This window comes from Rousettus aegyptiacus, unplaced genomic scaffold (genome assembly GCF_014176215.1).
Source record: "Rousettus aegyptiacus isolate mRouAeg1 unplaced genomic scaffold, mRouAeg1.p scaffold_m13_p_11, whole genome shotgun sequence".
NCBI classification, from domain to species: domain Eukaryota; kingdom Metazoa; phylum Chordata; class Mammalia; order Chiroptera; family Pteropodidae; genus Rousettus; species Rousettus aegyptiacus.
In genome coordinates, this window is record NW_023416286.1 from 93,552,662 (window position 1) to 93,570,644 (window position 17,983).

Consider the following 17,983-nt stretch of genomic DNA (forward strand, 5'->3'; position numbering starts at 1 on the left):
GTCGGTCACTCTTCCAGACCACCTCCCAGGAGAAAGGGTTGCCCTGGTCTGCAGGACACTGCCGCCTCGTCCCCATGCTACTCCAGTGTCAGGGAAGGACAGCAACATGGTCACCGCGATGCGTCGGCACCAGCGGGCCAGACAGCCGGGCGACTTACGTGACCGTCTATGCACCACTACTGTGAATGTGCCGTTTAAAGTTCTGCTTTATGCATCCACGCCGTGCAGGGAACACTTAGATGGTACATGTATTTTTTCGACCCATCACAGGTAAAGACTGGCTCGTGTTCCGCTGCACATGGAGTCTCGCTTATTTACCTGCACCTCTATCAGCAAACTCTGAGGTGGCCCCATTTTTAAAAACACGCGTGCCGTGGCTCTGAGCCTCTTTTCACACACGCCTTTGACGTCGTTTCTGATTATTTTGTTATTACGAGATACTAGAGTATAATTACAGATCGAACGTCGTGAATATTTCTAAGGGTCACGACATAGAAAGGCAAATTGCTTTTCTGATTGTTTGAACAGATTTGTTCCCGTGAGAAGGTCATGCACACAGTACACAGTACTTCTGTCCCCCCAATCTTACTAGCGGTAAATTATACTCCATTTTTTATCTTTTCCAAATTAAAAGGCAACAATTGTATCTTGTTTCAATTTGCAATCCTTTGTTTCCTAGACAGGCACATCTGTGTTAAGCTATTTACTGGGCATTTGTATTTCTTTTGTAAATCTTATTTGCAGGCATTTATCTGCTTCGCTGTGGGTGTGTTAGTGGTTTTCTTACTGTTTTCCAAGACTTTTTTTGTATAATATCGATACTGACATTTTTATTTTTCAAAGAATGTTTCCAGTTGGACTTTTGCCTTTTCATTGTGTAAATACTGTTTTTAACATATGTAAATTGTGATATAGCCTTTCTCCTGGAACATACCATTCATTTGCTGTATACTTAAGAGTACAGAGTCGAGTGGAACGTTTTACCTTAAAGAAACAACATCAGATATTCAAGTGGGATGACATATGGCCTCAGAGGCTGCCAGTCAGTGCGGTGTTTATTGTATTTTGTTTTCTGTATTCTATTATTGTATTCTCGTGGAGTGGGAAAATATGTATTCATTTTTCCCTTGAAGAGGTGGAAGAGTGATTTTCCCTCTATCTCCGGCGTTCTTGGCTGAGAGCCTTATATGTGAAAGGGTGACGAGAGAGAAACCACAGAGTTTACTGACCTCAGGACGCCGGGGAGCGGCCCCCGGCAAACCCCGCAGCGGCCGTCGTAACCGGCACAGGGAGATGGCCCTAGAAGAACAGATGGGATGTACGACGTCTCGTGACAAACCTTGGGTTGTGGGGTTGCACACAGTCTCCTTCCTGCCGTGTGACAAAGTCCATCGTCTGGGCTGGTGACACTCGGGGGAGGGAGCCATGGCAGACCGTCCCGTGGAGGACCTGTCTTGGGTGACGGGGGCTCAGGGAAGCCACCCTGCACTTGCTGTTTGCTCAGTGCCTTCGACTCGAGGTGGCAGCTCTGGGGTCTGGCATCGCGAACTGCTGGTCATATCATGGGGTGGGGTGGCATCTTCTACTCTGCACAGGGGACACCGTTCTTTGAGTGACTTATGAACATAAAGCCAGGAGTTAAGAAAGCAGTGGATCGAATGCAGTCTTCGAGGGCTCTTCTGGCCGAGGCGGAGTGCTGCGAGGTGGCCCAGGCTGCCTGGTCGTCGGAGACTGAGGGGCAGAGAAGTGTGTCCCCACCTCTGTGTCCACCGTCTTCCGTGTGCTCGTGTGGAACCGGCCCCGCGCAGACGCGCAGGTGCTCGGGGGCCTCCCGAGGCAGGCGGGCCAGGCCGGCCACGCCTCGCCCCTGCGTGGCTCCGCCCAGAGCCTCAGCCTCGCTGTGTCCTCAGGGGCAGCCGCCCGTCTCCCTCGCCACTCGCTGTTGACGGGCGAGCTGCCGTGAAGCGGCACGCTGGAAGGTGTGCAGCCTCGGCCACTGGGGCGTCTCCCTTGGCGATGTGCTCGGCAGCGTTAACACTGCAGCCGCCCTCCAAGGAGCGAAACGGAGTCGCCCCCTGTGCTCGCTCTCACTTGCTCCTACGCGGAGGGGGAGCGTTCGCGCTCTAGACGGTCGCGCTTGAGGAAACCCCTGCGCATGGTCTCGAGTCCCATCACCCCCGAATTTTCTGACCCCGAGTGGCGCGGCGTCAGGCAGAGAAGCTGTCCCCTTCGGTCTCGGCAGACAGTCGTCAGCCTTAGTTCAAAACAGGTCCAGACGACCGTCGTGCCCTCGGAAGGAGAACGGGCTCCAGCGTGGCTGTGTCCACGCAAAGCCGGTCTGCGCCAGAGCCGGGCGCCGCGGCCGCCCGTCCGTCGGCCCCCAGTGCCCGGCCCGAGCCCCGCGCCAGTGCGGCGCGCTCTGTCCCTCACACGGTTACCGCACCTTGTCCTCTGCCACCTGCGACTCCATGCGGCTTTCCGTGGAGTTGGTGTGCATAGTTCTGGCTGAATTAATTCACCTGTTTTCTTTTATTTTTTGCTTCAGTGTGAAATTATTAAGCAACATTAGGCGAATGTCGGAAACTGTTACCTTTGATTTTAATGTTCCGTAGGCATTTTGCAGCCTGACCTGCTCAGGACGGTTCATCACAACCAGGACTTCCTCGTGCGGCCGTCTCGGTGTGGCCGTGCATGGGGCACACGCTTGCAGCCGCAGCTCCTCACAGCCACCGTGTGAGAGTTTTCAGACCCATCCCAGTGACAAAATCCCACCCAGCGAACTCTTGATCACTGTGCCTGGGACTTGCCTTGGGACAACGCCGTGTGTGTTAGGGTGCCCGGCTGCCGCCAGGCTGTGCCGAGGCGGCCCGTCCCCTCGCGGCCGGGCACGTCCCCGCGTGGGGTCGACAGCTCCGTGCACGGCCGAGGCGCACGCGCGCCGCTTCCGTGTGCTCGTGCGTGGCGCGCGACGACCACCGGAGCGCCGGGCCGCACCGCGTCGCGCCACGCAGTCAGCACGTCTCTGTGGGGAGGACACCACGCGCGCTTTCAGAACGGCGACTGCACTCTGTCGCACTTCCGTTGGAAAAAGAAAGCAGAGAAGAGAGAGGGAAGGAAACAAGCAAGGACGTAGGAAAGGGAAACGCGGCCGCAGGAACGTGCGCAGTCGAGCATTCCGGTTCCCTCCTGATCGGTTCCTCCGCCCCTCTTGGAACGGGGCCCGCGCCGCCACCCAGGACTCCCGCAGCCGCCAGGCGCTGGGGGGCGGAATGGCGATTTTCTTTCTGTTTCCAATGGCAAGTAACACACTGAGTTTCAGAGTTGGGGGATCAGAAGTCGCCCCATCTCACCCATCGCCGCTGCTGTTCAGACCCCGCAGTGGGAGGCGCCGCCGCCAGCCCAGCGCTGCCGCTGCCCCAAGGTTCACAGCCCGGCGCTTGCTGTGGGGAAATCGGTCACGGGGCGCTGGCCTGTCTGGGGTCAGCGGCAAGGGCTGCGGGTCTGGGACAGGGTGACAGCCAACCAGACGTCGGTCCTTCCTCCCGCGGGCGTGCCGGCCGCCGGCCCCAGCCCTGCTCCTGCCAGACACTCACGGCAGCCGCACGTCCCGGCCCGAGACTTGTGACCTGAGGTCCGGCTGTCAGCTCCCGCTCCGCTTCATCCCGACGTTCACGGAGGGCCCCAGCAGGCGGGAGCGGCAACGTCGCCGTTCCGGACAGTCACCGTGTCTGCCCATGAGGCCGGCGTGGTCTCGCTGCCCATCACAGCACGTCTGTCATGCGCGGGGTGTCCCGGGGGGGGCACCCCCAAAGTGCGGTTGTTTCCCCATCAGGACAGCCGGGAAGGTCAGCACCGGGGTTCCTCCCCGGCGGCTTCCCCTGGGAGCCCCTGCTGTGAGCCTGTGGGGAAGATGGGGTTCAGAGGTAGGTTGGAGAAGGGTGCGCAGAAAATCACGATCTTTCCTCTTTTCCATGAAGGGTTAAAGGGGCCTTTGTGGCCACGTTGCATGGACGGCTGCCCTGCAGGGGGTGGCCGTCCCCTCCTGAGGAGCTGGGCGATATTCCCACATGCCCAGTGGGTGACGTCCTGCATCCTCCAGTGGCTCCGCCATGCCGAGTCCTGCTCGGCCTTTGGTTGAGCTCCCTCATGTGGCTCTCGCCGGGTCTGGGGCCCGTCTCGGAGCAGCGGGTCCCGCCTCCCAGAGGCACCTCGGCTGGGCTGCTCCACATGCCACCGGCGTGGCTCCCGTGCGAGGTACCAGGCGTAGAGTCAGCATGTGGCCTCCTTGTGCACAGATGATCCGCTTTGAGGCCTGCGCTGGGCCAGGGTCCACGGGCTGCCATCTACCCGGCTGCCCCCGAGGGAGCAGCCCTCGACCACAGGGTCTCAGTGGGGAGGTGGCCGAGCTGCGGCTGCTGCGTCGCGTGCTGGAGGAGGAGACAGGCGGGCACACCTTGCCGCACACCCTGGAACGCCTCACACTCTGCTGTGCATGGCCAGCGCCCCGGGAAATGCCACCACCCTCCCTCCGAGGCCGTGATCTCAGGACGAATAGGCAGGGCCGGCATGCAGGGCGTCCGGCCTCCGCCTCCGTCACCCTGTGGAGGTCGGCGCTCTGGTCCAACCCCTGCTATCTGTCCCAGGAGCGTTGACCAAGGACCAGGGCTGGCACACGGTCTCCATGACCCCAGGTCGTCACGTGTAGCCAGGAACGGCCTCAACACCACAGCCTCACGCGGTGTCTGGCCCTGCTAGGCCCTGGGGGACACTGTGGCCTACCCCCTCCACGCGCCCAGCAGCACGCCCGTGACCGCCCCAGGGTGCTGCTCTGGCGCCAGCAGCTTGCCACAGGGCTTCCTGCTCAAGGTGGGGCTGGTGGTGAGGAGTGACAGGGGGTCCCCTGGGAATAGCAACGGGGGGGGGCTGGCTGCATTCTGACCGCTTACTAGGCAGGACCCGTGTGCTCATTCAGCAACCTCAGGAAGCTCATTCTAGAAATACTCGGCAGGACTTTAAAGCAAAGCCCCTGGTGCAGGAGGGTGTTGAAGGCAGCAGGTTTGTGGTGCAGCGTGGGCAGGTTGCCAGGCAACCGCCCGCTTGGAGGCTGGCCTGGGGCAGCGCCTGGGCTTGGGAGGCAGGGAAGCCCCACCTGCAGGGCTGGCCAGGGAGCAGACGTCTGGCTCTTCTGGGACCGGTGGGTCTGGGCGCGGACAGGAAGCCCTGACGCACTCATTTCCCAGGTTGTAGAAGCCACATATCGCTCGCTGTGTTCAGATTCCAGAGCCCCTCCTGGCGTCCTGGAAGTTCCCAGCCGCCCCGGAGAGGCACAGACCTCCGACCCGTGTGCAGGGCTGTGGGGCGACCATGGTGCACTGTGTCTGCCGTGAGCACCCCCAGGCGTGGGCGGCCAAGGGTCAGGGTGCAGTGGGGCTCAGCATTTTACTCCGTGGTTTCAGAGTAATCAACGTATTGGATTGTAAATTATAAAACTTAGTTTTTAGGTGTGGCCGTGTTTAACACTAGTTTTGAGCTCATGAGATTTTAACAGTTGGCTGTCCAGCTGTAAGCAGCACACCAGCATCGCATCCGTGAGCTAAAGTGCCCCTCACCTACGAACAGATGATCTTATCGTAAACCTTAATTTCATCCTGGTGGACTTGTGCTAACGAAGGTCACAGTGTGTCCCTTGGCTCCCATTCAGAGAGGGGACAGGCGTGTATGTGTGTCCATCAGTAGTGGGAACAGGACAGACCACCAGCCTGGGGACCTTGGAGTGCGTCCCTGCCTTCTGCCACCACATGGTGGTGTTGGACTCTTGGGGACAGTGTGTAGCTGGACACCAGCCCTCACAGGGTGGGGCACCGGTCCACTTTGCTCCCACGTGGCACCTCACCCTTAAAGTTAATCTTAAGTCCCAGCGACTTGGCCACCGGGCACCACGCGCAGTGCGGGCGGCGGGCCTGACGCACAAGGGGCCTCCGACCCCGCCCCCCGGGCTGTGTGCGCATGCGTGCTCAGTGCTAGGCGGTCGCGTGTCTCGCTCTGCGCCTCGGCCACCACCTGCACGTGAGGACCCAGTGTGTGGCCGCCACCGGTGAGGCCATCACGTCCCAGTCACCCGTGACTGGATTCCAGCCAGGCTCCCCAGAGCGTCCCTCAGGCTGCGGTGTGGACGAGTCCCGGGTCGTGCAGGGAGGTGGACGGCGGACGGAGCGTTCCAGTGTGGAGGGACGGGCGGGGCTCAGGGCGCTGCCCTCTCAGCCTCCTCCCGAACACAGTGGGTTAGCGACAGAAGCGGCGCCCAGGCCCGGAGGTGCCAGCACCGTCCCCAGCACCGTCCCCAGCACCGTCCCCAGCGCTGTTCTCGGTGTGCAGGGGGGCGGGGGGGGGGCGGGGAGGGGAGCCCGCGGCGCCCGAGGCCGGGAGGGCGGCACTGCCAGTGTCGCCCGCGGAGCAGGACAGGCAGTGGGGCCTGACAGTCGGGAGGCTCGGGCCCAGGTGGGCGTGACAGTGCGCTCTTGCCACTGGCTCAGGAGACAGCTGGGGCGCCGGAGAGCCGGCCAGGCTGCGGAGCGCCGGCGAGAGCCCCACACGTGTGGGGGCCCCGGCAGGGGGCAGGCTCTGAGCCCCCCCCCCGGCCCTGGCGACTCCCCGTCAGTCTGCAAAGTCCCGCACTCCTCGGGTGTGGCGCACAGACCACACGGTCTGAGCACCTCTGCACGTGTGTGCGTGTGTGCACAGCGTCACGTATGACGCGCGCCTTTCACGTGGTGCACACCCCGCGTGTGCGACACGCTTGTTCTGAAGGTCCCGCTCCTGTGCGTGACCGGCCCTCGGCACGCCGAGCCCCAGAAAGGCTGCAGACAGCCCTTCCCCCAAGTTGGGCTGCCCCGTGTCCCCTGATTCTGCCAAAGCCACGTGTGTGTGTGTGTTCTCTCTATGTGTTCCCAGAGTGCTTTCTGCTCAGGCTGGGGAATCCCATCTGCTGAGTTCCGTCAGGGCTCCGCACAGGACACGTGACCTCCTGGCCCAGCGCACCACGTGTCGGGCCGCCCTGCTCCCCCCCCCGCGTCTCTGCAGACTGGAGTCGGCGCCCCGGCCGACCCCGCCAGACGGCCGTGCGGCGTCCTTGCCGGGTCCTGCCGAGGCTGGCCTGGTCCCGACCCGTGTGGCTGTCTCGCTCTGTGTCTTTTACTCTCAGCCAGGGTTTATTTCCATCACGTGTCAGTCTCAGAGGAAAGAGGCGAAGCCCAAGAAGCCACGTGTCTGTAGGTGCCTGTGGCGAGGCCGGCGTGGAGGCCGCCTGCCTGCCGCAGGCTAGGCGCGCTGGCCCCGAGCTGGGGGGCCTGGGAACACGGGTGTCTGGGTGTGGGCATGGCCGTGGGCGGGGCACCCAGGCCTCCGTGGAGAGAGCGGGTGGCACGCAGGTGTCCCCAAGGCAGTGGAAGGCCGGTTTGCTGGCGCGCATGTGGGGCTGCTCGGGGGCCGCCGAGGTCTGCGGGCCGGAATTGCCGCCTGCTCCTTAGGACAGAACCGGCACTCCCAGAGCCCCGCTGGGGGCTGGTGGCGGGCTTGCCGAGGCGCTGAGGAACCGACTCAGAGGTCGGGCTCCCTGCGCTGTCTCCCATCATGCTCTTGCTATAGCCTAGAAACCCTGAGCCAAGGTTGCAACTAAAGTTGGTGAGAATAGCGTTCGGTCTCATGAACTTAAACAAATCCAAATATATAGGTAAGGTTAGGCCATTTTCCAGGTCAGCTGTTCATTATTGCTTAATTTTACCCTGAATTAAAGTATGAAAAAATGCAGTACAACTTTCAAACCCACCACAGGTCATTCTGGGATGAAATGTGGAAGCTTTAGCAATTTCAGGGGTGAGGGTTTTCCCACGCTGGCCGAGAATCTCGTCTGTGATGCTGCTGTTAACTCAGGGAGACCCGCGGCCCCCCTGCACCCCATCACCATCTGCTGCTTTGGCTTCTGCCACGGCGAGAACAACCCCAGAGGTCTGTCTGCCCCATGCTGGGTGTGCCGCTCCCGCAGCTCTGATTAAAGCAGGGGCCCTGGCCTGGCCTCTGCACCTGCAGCACGCACCTGCGTGGGTCTAGGGCTGTCCACCTGCCGGGGCTTGCACACTTCCCCTGGCTGTAGAGACAAATGCACAGTGACTTGTCTACAGTGCCGCATCCGCCACGGAGCCTGGAGTGTGTTTCAGGCTCGATTTCTTTAATCCCTGAGGCTCCCGAGGAAAGTAAGTGTCGTCTGCACTGTTGCTTCCCTGTTGCAATTTGGAAAAAATCACTTACCACTTCAGAGAAGGAGACGCCGAGCTGAAATGGGGCCAGCCGAGCAGAAGGGCGTCCGAGGTTGCAGGAGGAGACGCGGGGACTGTCTCCGAAGCCCACAGGTGGCTGAGCTCCCAGCTTCCCTGAGACTCAGCCCTTCAGTGGCCGCAGACCGAGACGCCGCGGGCGCTGCTGCCGACAGGCCCTGCGGCCTGGCGGGACCAGCTCTCGCTGTTTGCTCCGTTCGCATCCATTCATGTTACCAGCACTAAAAACGCGCCTGCTAGTTTTCTCCTTCATTCAGGGAGGTGAAGTAAGTGCGGTGCCGACTGCACGCACAGCAGGTTAGTTCTCCACGCTGCCCACGCGTTGTGGTTTTCTCTGCAGTCAAAATTTTTTAGAAAACATTCGGCGACATCAGAATATCAATTTCTACGTTGCCGTGTGTTTCCACAGATTTGTAATAATTTAGTAAACTGGTTTAGCATTCGTAACACATCCTTCATGGGCGAGAAGGGAGTAGAAGCATGTCACGTGCCGTGCTGGCCGCACCACGTGACAGCGCCTGGTGCATGGGGCGCTGACCCTTCCCTTAGAAACCCGCTGGACTCTCGCTGCGTGAATGCAGCTGAGACGTTGGGTGTTCGGTGCCAGCCAAAGCGAAAACAGTCTCATTTGCCTTTGTTGGAACAGAGCTGTGTGCTCACAGAGGGCTGCTGAGAGTCCGTGTCCTGTTTCTGTCAAGTCCACGAGGGTGAACAGATAAATCAAAGCAGATGCCCAGTGACATGAACTTTCTCCTTTTTCCCCAAACTAAGGCAGACACAGATCTTAGTTCACCTTTTCTCATGAAGCCAGTATGGTTCTGTTCCTGCTGCCGTGTACCTTCCACACAGGGGCGCCCCGACGCGGCGGAGACGGGGCCACGTCCGCCCTGCACCAGTGCACGGGCTGTGGCCGTGGCGGACCGCGAGCCCGTGCTGCGTGAGTGCGCCGTGCCTCTCCCGTGGCTGGTGGGGTGAGCGCGGAGCTGGACGGCACGCGAGCCTCCACGGGCCATGGAGGGTGTCCTCAGGAGGAGGCGCCGACGAGGCCCGCGAGAGGGGACAGCCAGGGCGCCGCAGCAGACGGCACACCTGGGACGCGGGCCCCGTGCCATGCACGTTCGCGTGGTGGGTGAACATAAACCCTGCAGAGTGACCGGGGAGGTTAGGGTCGCCCCGACCCCAGCGGGTCGTCCGGGCTGACGGACCGTTCGCGTTTCGCTCTCTGTCCCCGCCACAGTCACCGCGGCGTCTCCTGGTGCTCCCCGCCGGGCGGCTTGGGCGCACCCGCCGTCTCCCTCTTCTGGATGCAAACGTGAGAGGCGGACACATGACACTAGTCCCCTGGGCTGCCCTGTGTGCGGCCGAGGAACACTGAGCCCCGCCCGTGCCCACCCCGGCCTTCCTGAGCCAGCCCGCCGGTTGGTCCTGGGGGAAAGGAAGCCAGGTGGGCAGAACGTTTTACCAAGAGCAGCGCGTCTGACATGCCGGCGAGCACGGCGAGAGGGCTGGCGGCACGGCAGGCTGTGCACGGGGCCTGGAGCGCCGAAAGCGGGGTTTCGACCCTAGATCTGCGAGCCGGGTGTAGAAGGGGGCCCCACGTCAACAACCCCAGGAGGGCGGAGCGGTCCCCAAGTGCAGACGCCACCGCGCGTCCTGGGCCTCGCGGGGGGTGTGTTAGGTTCTCCGGAGAGACAGTCGTGCCAGCGTGCGTGTGTCGTGCAGGGAGGGTGACATGCGGCGCTGCCGCCCTGCGTCTGAGGCGGGCCCTCGGGCGTCCAGGCCTCGGGGCAGCGGGGCGGGCTCTCCCCTTCACCGCGGGAGGCGCGGCCACGCCCCGGGGAGGGCAGCTGCGCCACCGTCCCCGCGTCCACCTTGCAGACACGCCAGAGTCGTGTCCGAGCAGAAGCCGGTGCCCGCGGCCCAGTCACGTGGATGCGTCTGGTTAACCACCGCAGGAGAGGAAACGGCCCACAGGCCAAGGACGCACCCCGCTGAGCGCCCCGCCCGGGTGGGGTGGCGGACGGAGGGAGCTCGGCCGCCGGCGACAGGGAGCGCACGTCTGTTTCTCCTCTGGGGACATCGGGGGCGGGGGGAGGGTATCGACGCGAGGGCGCACTGTGGGGGCGAGGAGGGCGGGCGAGGGGCCGAGCCCCGTGCAGGCCCCAAGTGACCGGTGCACCAGTCGCTGCTCCTGGTGTCCACGCTGCCTGGGCTGTGCCGATGGCCCGGGCACACCACGGCCCCTCCCCTGGGAGCTCCCGGGGAACCTGTCTGACTAAATTCTTCTGTGAAAACAAACGTGCTTCTGTTCCTCAAGAAAGTTAAACGTCAAGGAACAAGCTCCTCCGACCGTGCAGACGGGGAGAGTGACGTGCGTGATACCCCGGACCACGCCAGCCAGTGGTCAGTGAGGCGGCCGGGAGCACACGGCAAGCCCCCCACGAGTTGGGGACGGGGGAGTCTGGTCCGTCACCCTGAGGAGAGGAGACCCCGGGCAGTCCTGGAGGTGGCCGGCGGGCGCTGCAGACAGCGGGGACAGCACCAGGGAAGGAGGAAAGCACGGAGTGAGGGACATCGGGAAGCAGCGAGCGGACTGACCTGGGCCAGAGGGAGGCCTTGAGGGGCAGCCGGGCCAGAGCGGCACGTGTGAGCGTCAGTCTGAGCGTGTGGACGTCACCAAGAACAGCCCGAGGGGCCGAGGCTGTGCAGTTACAAACGGCCTTCTCGCCTGATTCCCCGGGGCGGCCGGCGGAGGCGGCGCGGACGCCCGCACAGTGTCTCTGACGAGCAGGCCAGCCGGGCGAGAGCGGCCGGGATCTGGAACGGGCAGAGAAGGGCCGCTCAGGGCCGTGGCGGGGGAGCGGAGGAGGGCGCGGCACGGGCGCCAGGACGCCGGCCGCCGGGGCGGAGACGGGCGGGCTGCGCGCGGCTCTGGCCCGCGGCCTAGGTCAAGCGTCTGCAGAGGGCGGGCCGGTGTGGGGCGGCGGAGCCGCGCTTCGCTTCGCGGTCACAGCGGCGGCGGTGCGCGAGGTGTGCCGGGCTCTCCCGGACACTCAGGCTCCATCGGGTCAGTCGCCCTCGCTGCTCGTCAGCCCTGGACGTAGCCGCGGCGTCCACCTGCCGGGCGGAGTTCCAGGCGCAGCGGCCGTGGCGCCCCGTGGGCCGGACCCTGGCGGGCGCGGCACGCTGCAGGGGGCGCGGGCCTCACGCGCCGGCCGGGCGGCGACCCGCCGCAGCCCCTGTGCGTGGTCCTTGCCACCGGAAACGTCTCTCGCTGTACCGTGGGTCTCGGCCGGCGGCACGGCGCGGAGGGCCCCTGGTGCGCAGAGCGACACCTGCGCCCCGGCCGGGCGGAGCGCGGTGGATCCCTGCGCGTCTCTGCTGGTGCGTGAAGCAGCGGGCGCGTCGGCCCCGGTCACCTGCGGAGTCACGCGGATGGCCGGGGCGGGGGGCGGGGCGCGCAGAGCCCCGCAGGTTTCCCCGCCATTCGTCAGCATCGCGTGATGGGCACAGAGCCCAGCAGGGCGCGAGGCTCTGGACGTGGGTTTGCCTTTTGTTGACCCCACTTGACGTCCAGTTGTCCGGGGCCTTCTATCAGGTGTCACTTACGTCCTGATGCGGCGGCAGGACGTAGCACGTGAGGTCTCACAGTCCCGGGCGCACGAAGGGCGCGCTGCAGGCTGAGGTGGGCGGCGGTGGAGCCGCGTCGTTTCGGGGGCGAAGGGCGAGCGGCTGCGGAGGACGCGGTGGGAACTCTGCGGCCAGACGGTGCGCGGTGAAGCGGACGCATCGGCGTCGTGGGGCAGTGCGTCCCAGGACCTGCGGGAGGGGGAAGTGTCTGCACTGGGTGCTGGGAGGGAGTTGCGACTGAGCCCGTCGCAGGACAGGGCTCACCTCCGTCCTGGCAAACGGGCGGGTGTCTGCCAGGCAGGCGGGAGCGGGGGTCCCACGGGGCGTCCCAGGCAGAGCGTGCCTGTCTCGGGCACAGTGACTGGGGTGGGGCCCGGGACCGATGCCACATGGACGGCGTGAGAGCCTGCGGAGGTGGGAGCGCCCCGCCCCCCAGAGCTGGCCCTGCGCGAGCCCTGCGCTGAGCCTCCAGCTCGCTCAGAGACGCACTCGCAGCCTGGGGAAGCTCACCTAACCCTCCCGGAGCACAGCACCTCAGATTTCAAACCCGGGACCCTCCGAGCAGATGCTCCCCCCCACCTGGGGGTCCCACTGGCTCCTGATGGTCTTCATCCTATGTGGGCCCACGTGCCGCATCGGAAGCCTGGCACGTGCCCTGTGCCTGTCAGCTTCCCTCCGACGCCCCAGGACCTGCGTGTCGGGGTGGGGCCAACTTCGCAGGAGGGCGGGGCTGCAGAGCCCTGGGTGACTCAGTGCCCAGGACACACGACGGCGGCATGCCTCCCTGTGGCAGAGACCCTGCTGTGTGCGATGGAAGCGACGGTCAGGAGCTGTTGGACGCGTCCTGCATGCCATGTGACCGAAGTGGCTTCCTGTGTCTGAGGGCCCAGTGGCCTGGGGCGCGGGAGTTCGCAGCGCATGGAGGTGACCCCGCTGGCATGGCCGAGGGCCTCGTGCACCAGCCTCCTGGACAGGCTGAGCCCTCGTTCTCAGCGCAAGGCAATGCTGCAGGACTGTGGGGACCAGCACCAAGGTCACGTGGAAGGCTTGCGCTGGACGGAGGCGGCAGGTGCTCCTGGGACCCCCGGGCGGCAGCTCCAGCCCCAGGCGCCCGCTCCAGCGGGTGACCCGCGCCTGGCTGGCTGCCCGCTGGCTCCGTTTCAACACTGCAGCGGGGCAGAAGGAAAAGAGCAAAGCAAACCAAAGGAAGAGACTCAGAGATCAGTGGGAGAAAGTCACAGACCGGGCTTTAAGGAAGCGTCGGGAGATGCGGCGATGGTCGTGAATGTGCACAGCTGGCGAACAGGCCCAGACGGGTCGCTCCAGAACCTCCCTGCCCAGATTCTGCTGCCCAGTTTCCCGGCTCTGCTCCTGGGCTCCCCATCTGGGAGGGAGACGCCCCCAGCACCTGCTGGTCCCCGCCTCCTCGTCCGCTGCCCTTCGAGGCTTCCAGGTCCAACGACAGTGAGGTGGAGGCCGCCTTCCGGGTTCAGACCGTACCTTGGCCACCTCTCAGCTGGGTGGTCTCACCAGGTCACCACCCACCGTGCCTCAGTTTCCTCGTCTGTCAAGTGGAAGGGTCGTGGGGCACTGCTCAGGCTCGGGGTCAGGGTCGAGAGGGGCCGGCATGCCCGAGGCGCGGCGGGCAGATGCCTCCAGCATCTGGGACGTGGGGAGCTGTGTGGGCCGAGCAGCCCAGCCCTGGTGTGAGTGGTGGGCCTGCCCTCAGGGGCGGCCCGGAACGTGCATGTGACCACCAGAGGCACAGGCGTGTGCGCTTGGCCCGGGCAGGCGCCTCAGCGGCGCGCACGCCTCGCTGGCACCGTGGTCGGCGTGGGCAGTGCTCGGTGGCAGCTCCGCTCACCCCGTCCCCGTGCTGGAGTGACTCCCCCTCCCCTGCGGGAGGGGAGGGCCGATGGTGTGGAGGCGATGAGTGGGGGCTGTGGACATGTGTGGGGTGATTTTAAGGTCGTGACCTGCACTCGCCGTGGGGGGGGGGTGACCTCGTGTCTGGGTGCTCTGGGGCAGCCCATGGCCTTCACATCTCATTGTCGTTGGGGTGTCTCTGACATCAGCGCCCACCCCCGGCCCCGACACGCATCGTCGGCATCCGTCCCAAATGCCACGGGCTGCGGGGGCTGGCGTGGCCCGGCTTCCGTGTGGGAGAGGACCGCTCCGAGCAGCTGATCCAGAGGCAGCTGCAGAGGCAGCAATTAAGTGTCTCTGAAGACAACATTGTGTCACCAAAATAGCACAGGCCACACAGTAACAATAGCGACACAGGACGTCCGTGATGTTCCCGTGAAGTCTCAGAGCACCTCCCGACGGGCGCAGTGACTCATCCCACAGCCGCGTGTGGGGCGGACATGTGTCCCTTCCCCCTCAGGGGCGGCCGGACCACAATGTTTTGGCCTGGAGTCGGAGCTCAGCGCCTGGGTCGACGGCTGTCTCACACACACGGAGGGAAGGCTCCCCTGCCGTACCTCCAGGAGGTGACTCTCAGGAACCAGTAACTCGTCACTGCAGAGCTCTGAGTGCACATGACACCGAGGATTTCTCTTTGGCGTTATTGGGACCCCGCGCACACAGGTTGTTGGACACGTCGCTTAATACAACAGACGTGCACTACGACCCCATGGACAGTGTGTCACCCAAAGCTCGAGGATGGGACTGAAGCAAATGAGTGAAGCGGCCCGGCCCTCAGGGGCGGGGGAGGGGGAGCGAGGAGGTTGTCCCAGCTCAGCCGGTCCCCCAGGAGCCACTGGTGGCTCAGGAGTGGGCTCGGGGTCAGCGGCGTGTGGGGTGCCCGGCAGCTCAGCTCCTCTGGTGCAGAGAGATGCCGGGCCCATACGCCTCTGTGCACGGTGCCCATGGGAGAGTCGCACCTCGTGCGGGCTGACCCTCAGAGCTGAGCTCAGATTTGCTCCACGAACTGCTACCGACGGGTTAGATGAGGTTTCATGTTGTCCAGATTAGAAAGCTCACAAGGCATCTGAAACAGGCTCGCATCCGAAATTATTACAATTTAAATGTGTACACACACGTACACACGCACACGCACGATAGTATGAATTTCTGGATGAATTCTGGACTACCGAGGAAGTTTGTAGAAGTGAAATTTTAACGTCTTCATGCCCAGTGGAAATTACGAGAAGTGTGGCTGAGAAGGCGCCACTCGGCAACTACCTGGGTGAGCGGACAGCACGTCGTGAGCTCGAGCGGGTTTCGCTTTTCCCTGGTAATCAATGTTGGCCCTTCGTGCACACCCAGTGGGAGGATCGATTTCAGGGCCCGCGTTACGGATCAGTTGACGTTACGTAACTTTGGGCGAACCACAGCGTTCTGGATGCGGGAACGGTGCGGTCACGGTGCACGCACGGCCCAGGGCAGCGAGCCGAGAGCGTTCCCACAGGCCCTCGGGCGCTGGGCGAGAAGACACAGGTCGCTTCTGAAGGGATGAGCTGCGGGAAATGACCCGAGGGTGTCCCCTCGCCTCGACTGGTCGACGGTGGCCTGGGGACAGTAGCCCGCACTGTGGCGCACGGCCTGGCCTGTGGGCTCGGCAGCCGCCTTGGTTGCTGGCCCTCACGTCTGGGATGCTCCAGTCAAAACTGCGCGAAAAGCATTTGAGGTGTCACGTGACGTGTGATCCGGCTCAGAGGTGAAGGAAAGCAGCGTGTCTGAGAAGTTAGCCTCTACCCCAAGCCCGGCGGCTGGAGGGCCAGCAGACCGCGTCCCCTTGTTCTTTGTGGGGACGGAAGGCCCAGGGTCCTGTCTTGTTGGCACTGGTCCCCGTTCTAAGCGTCTTATAGAAACCCGCAGGGAGGCTGGAGGCGGTCGGTGTCTGATGAGCGAGACGCCGCGCGGAGGCCCCACCCGACGGGGCTGGGGACAGACACCGCCCGCGCTGCGAGTGGCCGCGTGCAGACGCTGCCCGCTGGCCCGAGGTCTGGGCGGTGGGGCGCCTCCCGGTCAGACGCTCCCCCCCACGTCCTCCCGCCTTTCCCGCCTGTGCCTCAGTCTCCAGCAGCGGCTCTGCGCTGGTTCCTGGCCATGTGCTCCAGGGTTCCGCTCGTCCTTTTATCCTTGAGAGCAGCCCCGCGGCCACGTGCTTCCCCGCGGAGTCTGTCCTCGCGCTTGTTAAAACGCTGCCTTTCCCTTCATGTCCTCAAGGACAGTCGTTAGCAGTTGTTCAGGATGATTCATGGCGACTCCGTCCGTGCCAGGGCGCGCATTCATCACGAGACTGTCCATCTGGACAGTTCCCGTGGGGGTCGTGCTGCTCAGCGACACGGCGCTCGCCCAGCCTGCCGGCCCCGTGGCCCCAGGGAGCCGCCTGCCCGCGCCCAGCTCGCCTCAGCTCACCTCCGACGCCTGGTGGCAGGGTGGGGGCCTGCACCTCGGGGTGCAGCTTCTGCCAGAGGACGCAGAGGCCACGCCAGGCTCACGTTCACACAACCTCGTCCTGGGAACGTGCGTCCCGACTTTGTTGGACAGACACTGAGGGCAGGCCCAGAGCGGGCGGCGGCGGCAGATTGTGGGCCCTGGGGCCTGGTGGAGGCATGTCCTGCTGGTGTGGACCGGCCCCCTGAGCAGTGCCCAGCAGCAGGAGGAAAGGTGTGGCCCCCGCTGTCGGTCAGGGGGTGGGGCCCCACTCCCCGGCACTGATGCCGACTCCTCCCCCAAAGGGCCAGGCCCTGCTGACAGGCCCGCCACACCCCGGAGCGCCCACGGCCCAGGCCGACACGCCCCTCACCCCATCGCGGCTCTTCCCCGGGTCTGCCAGGTGGGCCCTGCCCACCCTCATCAGCCACCAGTGAGAACTCTCTAGAAATTGCTGATATTTGCCAGTCGGCCAGTAGGTGCTGGGTGTGGGGACAAGGCAGCTACAGGACCACCTCTTGCCTTTGGACAGCCCTGGGGACGGCCCTCTCAGTCCCCTGGACAGCAGACTTGTGTCCTGTTTGTTTTAAAATTGTAACAAAGTCAAACTCGTATTCGTGATATTAACAGCCAGTATTTAGGACTTACTTCAAGCCAGAAGTATTTGTTCTTTTAAACTTAACGACTTTGCGTTTTAAATATTCCTTCTAAATTAAAAATTAACACGTGTTCCCTGAGCACGTCCCTTACCTGTGCCGTACGCCCACGACCTGTCATCACACTTCCTTCCTTAGAAACGACTCCTGGTCGCGACTGCGCGTAGCTCCTGGGCGTCCCTGTGGCTGTCGGCACGTGGCACCGGTGAGCATCGCCGGGCGCTCGGCGCTGCTCGGTGAATGCCGGTAACGACACGTAAACGCTGAATCAGCGAAGGACAGGCCTTCACGGTGAAAGGAAGCGTGTTCTGCCCTCTGACGCTTCTGTTTTTCAGTGTTGGACATTTTCCCTTTGAGCACGGAAGGTTTCACTCTGGAAAGGACGGTTTGCCTGCGCGGCCCGTGGCTCCCGGGCAGGCGGGCTCTGGGGCGAGCGAGGGTCTCACGCGTCACGTGCCGTCACGCAGCGGGGCTGCCGCGTGGGCGTGTCGTCATCTTGGTGCTGCCGCGAGTCACGTTGCTGTCTGTCAGTCACACGTTGCCGCATGGTCACACCGTCCTGCAGTCATGTCGCCATGTGCTCCATGCGACAGTCGTGTTGTCACGTGTCGTGTGTGTGTCTGTTGTGATTCCCAGGCGGGTCGCAGGCCACGTCCACAGCACCTCGATCTGCTGTGCACCGCGGGCGCCGGGCCCTGGCCTGCGCGCGGGGGGCCCCGCCCTGCGCGCGGGGGGGGCCCTGGCCTACCATGGGGGGCCCTGGCCTGCGCGTGGGGGGCCCTGGCCTGCCGTGGGGGGCCCTGGCCCGCGCACGGGGGGCCCAGCGCCACCGTAGGCTCCAGTGCTCTCGCTGAGTGACGATGCTGGGCGTCAGCTCCTGACTGTCGCTGTCTAACAGGAGACACAGCGGAGCTGTCGTCGGAGTTAGGCTCAGACACTAAAACTAGTCACGATCATCTGGTGCCGGCAGCCTGTGAGGGCGTC

General features: G+C 63.7%; 1 protein-coding gene across 5 annotated transcripts in view; it reads left to right on the forward strand.

Moving 5' to 3' along the window:
* The window catches only part of DLGAP2 (DLG associated protein 2), a 228,210-nt gene that overhangs the window by 131,333 nt on the left and 78,894 nt on the right, over nucleotides 1-17,983 (forward strand). The gene's annotated exons all lie outside the window — the stretch shown is intronic.